We start from the raw sequence: 12,601 nt of genomic DNA on the forward strand, positions 1-12,601 counted from the left end.
GCTCCTGAACCTCCCTCACACCAAATTGTACCCTACTTTTTCTTCCACCCCCCCACCTTGGGCAAGGAGGAGGGGAAATCACATAAATCCCATTAAAAGAACATGTCTGCTAACAGTAGCAAACCTTAAACTCAGCATCTCCTTCAGCAGATTAATTACCAAAAGGCAGGAATGCAATCAGAAACAGGTCTGTTAAAATCTTCATAGCATTATTATATAGAGAATATCCCCAAAAGCCATAGGAAAAAAGCCTTAACAGTTAAAGAACATACCCAGAAGCACTGACAGATCTGAATAAAGCACATTCTTGAGCAGAGCAAGAAGGCTATTAACCTTCCAGCTTAGGAAGCTGGAATTCTCCAAAGCAACTGCCAGATTCTTCCAAAGCACAACATAACCAAAAGTAATGCAATTTACTCAAGCAGTTGAAAATCACCTTAAAGTTTTAAGGGGAAAAGTGACCTCCCTACGAATCCCACTAGAAAGTGGGACTTTCCTACATCAGGAACATTTATTTAATAAGTCCTAAGTGTAATAATTGCAAGCAGTCTGATAGGAGACAATTAAGCCTTTCTTCCAACGCAGAGCTCCAGTCTCCGTTACGTGTACCCTACTCACTGGTATACTCACGGAATACTACTTTATTGACTTACCCCAAAATAGAGAACCTGTTGCCAGATACTCTTCAAGTTCTCTCAACATGGAAACAGCCCTGCCTGAATCTTGAAAGAAGTCTAAAAAGAGCACACACAAAAAAAAACTAGAAAAAACTATCTTCTGTAAGGGATGTTCTGTACCAGAATCTGTGCAGAAGTACTCATGTACTTTACGGGCAAGATACATTAGTAAGATTGATAGCTTATTCGCATAGGCTCACCAGGTTTCTCTCAGAGAAAACAAGATTTAGATGACAAAAGCACATTCAAACCTTTCTCTGCAGAGAGATTTCTTTGAGTCTAAAATGAGCATTTTCCTTTCCTGCCATTACCTTATGCAAAATTAACCTATAAATACATCCTCCTAAGAATTCCCATTTGTTTTCTCCATATGCTCACAAAGAGTTTAAAGCACTGGAAACTTTCACAGCATTTTCTAGATTGCCTGTTACTCATTCTACTTGCTACTACAAAACCCTACATAACACAGTAAGGATCAGAGAGTGGTCTTAATCAACAATTAACTTGATACCCAAACACACATTAGATGTGCTACCTCCTTCAGTAAGAATTAACCTTGAATTTCCAACTCACAGCCTACATACCGCTTGCAGCCTATTAAGCCAGCTCAGTCAGCCAGCAATATATCCCAAACACAAGTCCCTGAGTCCCACTCTCCCAGCAATGAACCTATTGCATGTGTGTCGTAACAGCCCTCTCTCAGGGGCCTGTGGCAGTCTGGAACAAGGTACTGCTAAAAAACAACTCCCAAACCAAAATCCAGGCTACCCGCTCTAACAAGTCTGCCTGGGAACTGTCTTTCGCATGGACAAGCTGCATCAGTGCTCTAACAACGCAGCTCTCCCAGTCACTCTTTCACAAGAGTTGACAGGACATTACTGGTATACAAATTCTATGAAACAACTCGTGTCTTGCTCCATATAGATCACATACAGTGCAGAAGTACTTGGGGAGAAGCTGTTGCATATCAATCTCGCTAGAAGAATCTATGCCTATGTCTGGAGATGGTGTCCAAAACCATCTGGAGATGGTGGACACAAGTCCAGGACCAACCAACTTTTCTGGTGCTGCTGGACAGCCTAGGCATATTTTAACAGAAGGGTATAAGCCTGTAGATACCATCACCATGTCACAAAAAAAAACAACCCACCACCACCCAAAAACTCAGCTCTCAAATCCTCTTCAAAACATACAGGCAAATGGCCCAGCAAACCCACCAGTACAGAAAATTCCAAAAAGCTATACTGGAAAGCAAAGTGGAAAACATAGTAGGAATAGAAATTGTTATAAAACTCATAGTTACTTCTCTGCATGTCTACCTAGTCATCATTTTATTTTAACATACGTGTTTGACCACTACTGTAATAGCATCCTGACTATCCCTGTACTATTTCCTGTTTACAGACTTACTAAGCTCAGCCACGTGTGCAGAACAGTCAGCAGGTGAGCTCATAACTTCCAAGCACCCACACCAAGGAACTGAAACATGATGCATCTATAACATTTCCATGTGATAAAGAGCAAACACTGAAGGCCTTCAACACAGAGTAACCCTTATTAGAGAACTTAAATCTTTCACCTACCTCTTACCTCAAGTTCAATAGCAGAATTTCATCCCTGCTGCAGAAGATTAATTTCCAAAGCTATTCACACTTACTTAAACCTCTAATAAGTTATCTTCCTTCAAATCTACCTTAAGTAGTCCCCCATTTCACCTGTTGCTACAACTGTTTACCATTAGAAACAAAGTATTTGTGGCCTCACAGCAGCCACCTGTAGCATCAGGCAGGAGCACAACTGAACACTGAGAACTAGCCAACAATTAGGAATGACTGCATCTACTTCTGACACAGCTCTGAAGAGAACCTGGCATAACTTTGTTCAAAGAAAAAGATGTGTCCTTGTACTGAACTGTGCTTTTCTTTTAATGATCAGCAAGGACTGACAGCTGGATTAAAGATACCAGTTAGAAGAGACTAATTGACTAATTTGTTATTTTTCTTTTTTTTAATAAGGTCAAACCAACTCTAGCTTTCAGCAGATATTTTCTATTTTTATTTAGTACATGCACAAATGAGCTTATTCCATGGAGCAGATAAGCAAGAACATAATTAAGACCACAATTATTTTTTAAGTTTGAAGATGAAAGCTGATACCTACATGGATATTCAAAGAAACTGTCGCGTAGCAAACTATTTTAGGTGATTATGCTTTAAGAGAGTTTACATAAAGGTAATTGACATATAAGCACATTTATGAGCTTCCTTGTTTTTGAAAAGTTCTTTACACTTACTACTCTTGGAGGTACTACAACCTACATGCACAGTTTTCATGAGCAACGTGAGCCTCTCGATTTAGGATACCTTCTGATGAGCTCCTAAAAGAGATCACTAATTTAATGCAGATGAAGTGCTAAACAAGATTAACACAAACAGTACAAATTTAAGAATGAGGTGTTTAATTTTGTCATAAGGTTTAAAGTTACATATGCATTTGATATTTAGTTTCTTGGCTTTGATAAACTGAAGTAAAAAATTACCAGTCCTCTTATTTACCTCCTTACTACTCTTAGCTTTGCGTCTAGTGTCTTAAAAATAATTTTGGAAGCTCCTACAACTTTTTTATTAGGTCTTAATTTCTGTACAAGAATATGAAGTCCTTCCTATCAAGGATACTCTAGAAGAACCCAGGAGAGACCTTGCAAACACCTTCCATTTTAATTTAACTGGTACACTGAAAAATTGTTCATTGCAATAACTTCAACTAACTCATGTAAAGTCAGTGGCCACTTCTCTTCAAAGGTTTCTCTGCTCCATGCCACAGTAAATTTTGAATCAAGCAAAGATAGGTGGATGTCTGGAGAGCCAAAGCTAGAATAAAAGAATAAAACAAATACTATCATCTCAGTACTGCCAACTCCTGCACATTTTTAAACACCCTTAACAGTCTTAAAGCTTCAGCTCTTGGAGATCTCAAAGATCCCAATTCTGGTGAAATGACCAGGTAAGAATCAGATTTACATATGAAGATGATCCAGTACAAAATTGGAACAGAAGCAGTAAGATAGCATAGCTGAAGAACAGCAATACTAATTAAGAGACAAAAGTTCTGCAGTTGATAGAAAAACTAAAACAAACGCTATCAAAAATACATGAACACCACATCTCCAGAATGAAGCCCAAAAAACCCCAAGAAAATACATTATCATTACAGCAACCGTACTTCATGTTTAAAGTAGCCTCACTCATTAATTTAAGTCCCAAAGCAAGATAACTCAGTATTTTAAGTGGCAGTAATCCCTTTCAGTGACAGGAAAAAGAAATCTTTGGTTGTCCGAAAGGATCCAAGGCCAGCCTTTTCTTTGTTAGCACTAACTTGGGCATATTTACTCTAAGTTATGTTATCTTCAATCAAGCTTTGGAATGCATGATAGGAAGCCTGTGCATAATTGCACAATATAGACAACCAAGTCTCAACTGCATGAGATGGGGAGAAATTCTTTGTATTAAAGTGTTCAAGCAGTGTCTCGGCAGCTACATAAGGAAAAAGCAACTTGATGTGTCCAACACTCGAACTATGGAAGTTCAGTAATCTAGTATTTCTAAAATTATTTTCAATATTAGAGGAAAAACAGTTTCTAGTCTCTCAAGTTAAGACTATGAAGTAATGCTCATTCTCAACTACTTTTGGAATCTAAAGCTTTCTTCGGCTTTGGAGAGTGGCTTTAAAGCTAGCCACTGGACAGGAGTTTCCCCATACTGGCCTTGGCCACCACTTAATGGTCTAGACTCATTCCCCCTGATACCTTGGAAGGCCATATAGTTAACAAAAAAAAAAAATTGGATTTCCACTTGGATTGTTACCTTGTCAAATTTGCTTCTTCGCCTTACATGGATCTGCTAGAGACTTTGGAGAATCTCACATGTTAAAATCCACAATCATGCCATTGCTTGCTGCTCTAAGAGACTATCTTCTCTCCACATTTTTGGAGCACCATCAAAATAACTGGCTATAGGAAACTAACATTTAAAATAGGAGTGGTCCCAACTAAGAATTGCTTCTGCTTGTTCCAAGGAAAACCACATTCTATTTTTGAGCCATTTGTAAGTGAAAGACAAACCACACTGCATGTAACCGTACATTCATCATATGAATTGCATGTTTTTTTTAAACGAAAAAAGTGTCCAACACTGCTATACAGGCCACGCTATGTGCAATATTAATCTGGCTGCCTTGTTCTAGAGAGGAAAATGAACTTCATAACCCAAAGGCCCAGAAGGCTCCTACTTAATCGTTACACATCCTAGAACCTAAGGGTGTTGTTGCAGACCACCCTCAAGGTCCTGCCTCTCCCATCAAAATGCTACAGAAAGACAAGAATTTGAGCAAAGAAAAAAGCACAACCACACAACACCAAGTCTTTAAGTAAAAATTAGCCTGTCTTATCTCTTCCCCAGACACCTGGGGTTTTTTTGCTTTTGATCATCAGAAATTATTTACATCTCAATTTTTCCCTTAAGGTCCCTGATTTCCAAACAGTTCTGTTACTCTTATGACCCAGAAAAGTATTACTGAAGCCTCTTAGAGCATTCAAAAACCAAACTTCCCCAAGAAAAGGCTTCTTCTACGAAATCTGTATTTGGCAGATACTGTTGAGGTAACATCTGGACTTGTCGTTCCAAAGTATACGTGTTTCCTCAATTATAACCGGTACTTAGAGAACTCTGTGAATACGCTGTCAGACACCAAGTCAAGAACCGACAACATGCAGAATCTCTACCAAACTTATTCATGTAGTTGTATTAATAACTTAACCTTAACATCAAAAATGCCATGCTAAAAGATATCTTCATTTCCTCCCTTCTGAACCCCAAGCATTTATTGTTTTTTCTTTAGAGACTCATGCATTAATAAAGTAGTTTGAAGGGTAGGTTTTGTTCTTAAAAACCAACAATGCACACTATGCTTATTAACCAAAGGTTCATTGTTGAGAGAAGAATTCTGTTAACACAAATATGCTTGATTGGTAATACGTGAACAGGCTAAGAAACCAGAAGATACAGAGGGAATATAAGTGTGCCTTTTCAGAAACATCATTTACCAAATGCGAATGAAAGGTAAATTTGCCTGATTCACATTACCCTCTTTATACAAATGTAAATTCCATTTTGTCTCAAGCATTCCAGGTTAACTTTTATTCAAGAAAAACTACCACTCAAAGTTCTATATGTAGAATAGTAAAACCAACACTGCTTATATTGCACCTATGGCAAACTAATGACTGGCAGAGCAGTCATTTAGAACTTGTATTTTATGTTTCTGTGGATATACTGTCTTCCCAGTAAACTTGAAGCTGTTCGCTGCTGAAAAATGTGAACAGGTCAGCTTCTTCTCTGGCTTCTAAAACAGTCTAATAGTAAATACACTTCAACTGAATAACACTAGACATGCTTCTAGACATAAGGGAAACCACGTGTTCTAGAACAAAGTCCTAGTCGGGGGAAAAAAGGTTAGCAGACAAAAATGAATAATAAGAGCACAAAGCCAAATAATGAACTTTTTTTTTTAACATTACAGTCTAGGGTAGTGTCACTATACTATCAAAACTAATCAAGGTATCTCTAAGCTAGTGACCATTTTGCTCACTCTCCTTTCCATGGTTTTGATCAATGAGTTACAAAACGGGATGGGGGGAGGAAATAACAAAACCAGACAGTGGTAGGAAGGCACACGCACAAACCGTTTTCTGACTTTCCCCTTCGAGCACTGCAAGTTCCAACAGCTTTATTAGCAGAAGAAAGCACAGCATTATGTCAGACTTCTGACTTCAGGAAAAACTGCTTTGTGAATCCTTGCATTTAAACACTGGATTAAAGGCTTTTGAAAGAAATTGCACTTAGTTTTCAACATCCAGTGCAAGTTCCAACTGTCTTCAGGATACATGAGCAATATTTCAAGGTTGATAAACACAGGGAAAACATTCATCTAGTTAAACCCACTTCCATGTTGATGCTTGCAGACTAGTTGTAAAACACAACAGAAACAGAAGTAACGCCCTACTATTTTCTCAGTGATAAACTGCACTGGAAAGTAACAGTGATGGTTGACCAAAGGCTCAATACAGGTTTAGACACTATGGAGTGTTGTATTTCCCCCCATGTCCAAAAGCATCTCATCAGATTGGTTATTCAGTGCCACCAAGACCAGTCAGTCATGTCTGAAGTCAGATTGGTCAGCAAAAAAACTGCAATAATCTTTCCTACCTAGACTCCTATACACCTCCTCTCATTTGTCCCGTAGTAAATTGTTGCAATCTAGTTTGGCAGGTCTTTAAAATTTGAAAGATTCACAACAGATCATATTGTTCTCAGCTGTAATATTTTCTTCTCTGGAAACCTAATACTTTCACACAATAGTGCAGGTTTTGAAATTCCAAAATCTCAAATGAACAAAGTGATCAAAAACTCAGAGAAAATTTCTTTACGCATGAAGCACCAGAACAGGGGGTTTTGCCAGACATGTTTTTACATAGATTTTTCAAATAATTTCTTATCAAGGACTAATAGTATTGAGCCAAAGCAACTTTTTTTTTTAAATATCAGAATTTGGCTTGGAATCTTCCTCAGCCTTATAGAGCCAACTCCTAATATGCTCGTACATACAAAATAACCAGGAAAGACAAGCCATTTCATCAGGTTGCAGAAATGCTCAAGAGCCTAGAATATGCTCGGTCAAAGCAGACATTAGTTTGTGGAATAGGCAAGAGTGGAGGTTGTTTGTTTTAATTAGAAATATCCTCTTGAGCCAGACCATGCAGTTCTTGGTATTCCTTTATCTACAATGCATAGGACACAGATGTGGATTTCAGCACGTTTTGTAACAGAGTACATGCCAAGATCATTAAGTAAGAATGTCAGCCTCCACAGCACGCCTCTAGTTGTGCTCCATCTGTTTTGAGCGAACTTTAGTCCACCCGCCTGCCATAGGCTGTGAACACCGACCACGCATGCTCTGTATCTACACAATCCCATGAACACGGGAGAGAAAAGAGCAGCTCGACTGTGTAGCACACTTTGATTTAAGGAAAGGTGTGCCAGACAGGCAGCAGGGACACTTATTTCTAACAAATTGTCAGAGGTAGTCATTTTGCGTTGCACTAACTTACAGAATAGGTATTACAAGTTTAGTCAGCAGACACTTTTTGCTGTACATACTAGGACTGCCTAACTGAGAAGCTGAACTATTGCAGAGAAGTGCTCTGATGATTTCATTGTTCGATTATGTAAATTATTTTAAACCTTCACAGAGACAAGACAATACACTTAATCCCTAGACTTACATATGCTTACAGATCTCAACCTATAAAATTTAAGACCCTTTAAAAAATCTGACACCCTGTTTGATTAGAACAGCTGCACTGTTATTACTGGAACTAGTTTCACTACAAGAAAGAATAAGCAGCAGTGTGCAAGTGAAGAATGTAGTTTCGGAGTATGTTTTAACCAGTCTGGTAATATGCTGATGCCAAAAACAATGCTGTTTTCATCCTGCAACTTTTCATTCTCAACACGGCACTTACCTAGCAGCTACTTGACAGCAGCATGAGCTGGTGTAGTTTGCTGCAACTAACAAAAGATTAACCTTTCAAGCATGCTAATTTTCATTTTGGTCGACAAAGCAACTAGAGTCACCCTGTGGCCACACAACTTTTGGACCCTGTGGAAAGCGAAGAATGAGGAGAGGGTGAAGGGCAGGATGGCCCCTCTGAGCAATAGGCCAGCAAGATCTGTTTAAGCATCACATGAAGTGCCAAGGATAACTGATACATGGTGACTGAATCTTTGCAGTTCTGTGGCAAGACAGACATTTCAGCACATCTCTCCAGCTCAGTCGCTCACACTATGACAGCAACTCCTTTTTCCCCACAGGTGCAGCAGCAATTTATAGGCCTTTAAACTGGAAGGATACCGGAAGGCATTCAGCATCCAAGAGCACGCAACATCCTTCATACTTCAGCTGGAACCATCCTGCCAGGAGAAGAGCAGGCTACAAACAGTCAAAGAAACTCTCCCACAAATGGCCCTTCTGACTTGAAGATTAGGCTGTATATAGCTATTCCTTCTGCACAGCATGTGGAGGTATCGTTACTTAATTCCAGCTGATGAATTATGGTTGTTTCAACATAACATGTTTGACAGCATGTTAATTGGCAAGCAAGAGGGTAAATATTTTTGTACTTACTGCTTTTAATTAAAAAATTTGTATTCCAAGAGCAAGACACAATCCAGGTTTACAAACAAAGCATACACGGTTACATAAAACATCACCACCACACTAAGCCAGATATTCCTGACAACAATCCAATCAATACAGAAGCTATGGCTTCAGCCACCCGTTCACAGATGCCTAGTAATTCTAGGGGCAGCTGGATGCCTGGAAATGTTGAAAAACAACAACAAAAATGTTAAAAGTAGAGTAAGAGAATGCCTTGGAAACCACCATGAAAGAAACAGCTCCAATCTGTAAAACAGCCAAAGCTGAAAGAGACTAATGCTACTACCTACCTTCAGGTCACCTCCTGTGTGCCCCAAACAGTCTTTGTCCAGCTTAGTGTAGTTCTAATCCAATCTTAGAACCAATGAATGCTTGTGAATCTTTACTTGTACATCTTTTGCTCCTTGCAAGGCTCTAAAATGGGGGTGGGGAAGGTAGGCATTATAAGTACAAGCAGACAGAAAAGTAACTACTAGTACCCAAGACAAATACATTCTCCTACGGACCACTGCAACTCTCACTTCCAACAGTCACGACTGCTGAAGAACTCTACTGAAAACAAAACATGTACTTAAACGTGAGGGTAAAGAGAGTGTTGCAAAGCAACACAGATGGGGGAACTTTCATTTTTAAGTGAGGAGGGGAAAAAAGTTAACAGATTACAGCAGACAGTCTGCTTTAACAGATTGCAAGAACAAAATGGCCATCTACTTTGTATTTAGGATGCTTCACATCTTTGCTTGGCACAAGAGGATAGTCTGATCTCATCCATACCAGGCTGTGACTGACAAGTACTCAGCGTGTTTACTATTAAATACACTGTCTCAGCAACTGATGTGTACACAATTGCTCAGACCTTACAAATGAAAAGAATGAGCAGTCAAAGCAGACTAAAAGTCAGGCACAGGCTCTATTAGAAGTTAACAAGACGGGCAGCCACTAATTTAAAAAGCTATTCCCACCATTAAAGACTGAGAACTTGACAAGGTGTACCACTTGGAGAAGTTTCCTAAGACTCTGAAAGAAATTACTATCATCTTGTTGGGTTTGGAAGTGAAAAAAGGAAAAACCCTGCAGTAATCATTCTAATAACTGTTGCAATAGCCAGTGTATTTTAGAATTAACGATGACCTATGCTTACTATAGCAGCACCCTCTAAACACAAAACTTTAAAATTAAAAGATGTTCTAATTATGTGTTTCAAGTCTTCTGCTTCTTGACAGAAAGGAGAAGACATGCAATTAGTACAAGGTAGTTCACATGTTTAAATGCCTAAGCCTAATAGTATTTATAGAGCAAAGGAAAAAGATTTCATTAAAACAAAGTTTTGCCGAAGATTATTATGCGGAGCAGTGAATTTGAACCACTCCCTGTTTCCTGTGCATGACTCTTCAAGACAATTCACATGCAATTAAGAATTCTCATTTTCTACTAGCTCCATTCCCTAGTTCCTTAAAGCTTTAACCAAACTATTTTAGTGGAGTTGATTAACCCCAAATTGCAAACTCTCAAACCGAATCAGAAGTCAGCTTGCTTGGGACACGCGTGCCTGAACAAGTCCTCCACGTCAAAAGTCAGCAGAGGGCACTGCGACACACCTACAAATTAATATATTGCTGCTCTTTTCGCCCTGAAAAATAGTAGGTCAGTCAGGAGAGAACTCTGCTGGAGCCAAAACAACTGCTGTTCCTTCCAATCACCAGTCAAGACAACAGGTATTCCTGACGGCTGCCCAAACAGCAGGGCTTCCTGGACTTGCTATGGACAGCAAAGGATATCCATAGCTCTCATACACAACAGAAAGTCGCCACACCAAAATTAAAACACTACATGAGAGAGAACCTCAGTTGTTAGCAGCTACGTAGTGGTTAAAAATATTTCCGTCTTTCTTATGACGTTTAAGGAAAAGGTAGTATACACCTTCTGAACTCATGACACACAAGTCAGAGAAACAAAGCCACTGGAACAGGTATGTCTGGAAAGAGAGCAGGAAGGAAAACAGATCAAATAGAGGAAGATAGCATAAGGGAAACTGAGAAAAGAGGACAAGGAGGACAGTCTTAAGACCACTGAAATTAAGACCTCTTATGTCACACTACACCAACTTCTGTGCTATTTCCTACCTTCCTTTTCCACGTGAATTTTGCTCTATTAAGCAAAGTTAAACAATAGTCTTGAAGCTGTCCAAGTTCTCATCGAATACTTCCCCCTTTCTGAGAAGCTGAACACTGGCGAACTAGTTAAGTCCCACAGCTAGGAAACAAGGACACAAGCAGGTGGAGAGGATTTATAAATAATTTTAAGGACTCCCTTTTTAGCAAAAATAATTAGGGCACACAAATGAGTGACCAACGGCAACCCAAAAACCAAACTACACAGAACTGCACAATACATTGTCCTTTATTGTCTCTTGCAATAAATCTGTGGCTAGCAGTAGCTATTCTCTTCATTTCCTGTGCTATTAGTTAGGCCCATAGAGGACTTAATCCTCAAAATGCAAATAGAACCCTTAGTCATTCATTTCACGGAAAAAAACAACAAACTTGACAAGAATCTGGCCATTAGAAATTGAGGCGCTCAGCATCACTGATGTTACCTTTACAACCAATGCAGTCTAAGTTGTTGTTAAAATAAAAATTCTCTGGTTGGTGCTTTTATGTAACAAAGTAGAAACAGGTTCAGCAGCTATGCTTGCTGTACGGAAAGTAAGCATATGCCTCTTCCCTCTAGTGTTGTGTATTGCCCATGGGAAGATCACATTGACAGAGTGCACAAACAGCAATTCTTCCCACAGCCTCTCTCTTCCAAACCAATATCATCCTTTGCCAATCCTGGAACACGATGCTCTACTTCGCAACTTTCAATTATCTGACAAGTCTCAGGGAGGGTAGGGAGAGGGAGAAGGACTGCTACTTATCTAGGTGACCAGATCGCACGAGGAACACGTACGTGGCAGTATGAGAAGGCTTCCTGACAACAAATAAAGTTTTCAGATGAAATTATACCAGACAGCATAAGGGGGATGTTTGTCAACAACAAAACAGGGAAATCCTATTATGCCCTGCTTTGGGTCATACACTCCTGCTACATACTTTGCACTAATTCAGACATTTGTTGGACTGCTTTGTGAGCAGATTCATTTCATTTGCCTGGCAAAAAGTCACACCCAGCAAATCTCAGCTCAAGCGACCCAAGAAGCACTGGGGTCCCCACAGACACAGAGCTACTCAGCAAGGAGCACAAGGAAGACTCAAGTTGCTCAAATACTGCTCAACATTTATTAGGCAATATTATTCAAAGGAGCAAAATAACCCATCAGTTTAATGAAGGAACAGTACAATGCCTAAGAAAAAGACCAGAGGTTGCACTGGAGTTTACTCTTTCTCAAACAGAATTTGGACAACACTTAAGATACTTCTCACCTAAGAAAGTTTGCCCCTTTGGTTGACAATAACTCAGTTTTACAAAGACCAGTACACGATAACACTGCCAGTCTCTCTCTTCATCAGCTCATGACCTATACTCAGCACAGATCCCCATTTCACATTCCCAAGTGCTCTCCCAGCCTTTCCAGCTCTGCCACAAGTTAAAAAAGAAAACAGTTACTGAACAGATTGATTTGGATCTATTTACAAGCAATGCTCACAATT

This window comes from Gavia stellata, chromosome 9, assembly GCF_030936135.1.
Source record: "Gavia stellata isolate bGavSte3 chromosome 9, bGavSte3.hap2, whole genome shotgun sequence".
Lineage (NCBI taxonomy): Eukaryota > Metazoa > Chordata > Aves > Gaviiformes > Gaviidae > Gavia > Gavia stellata.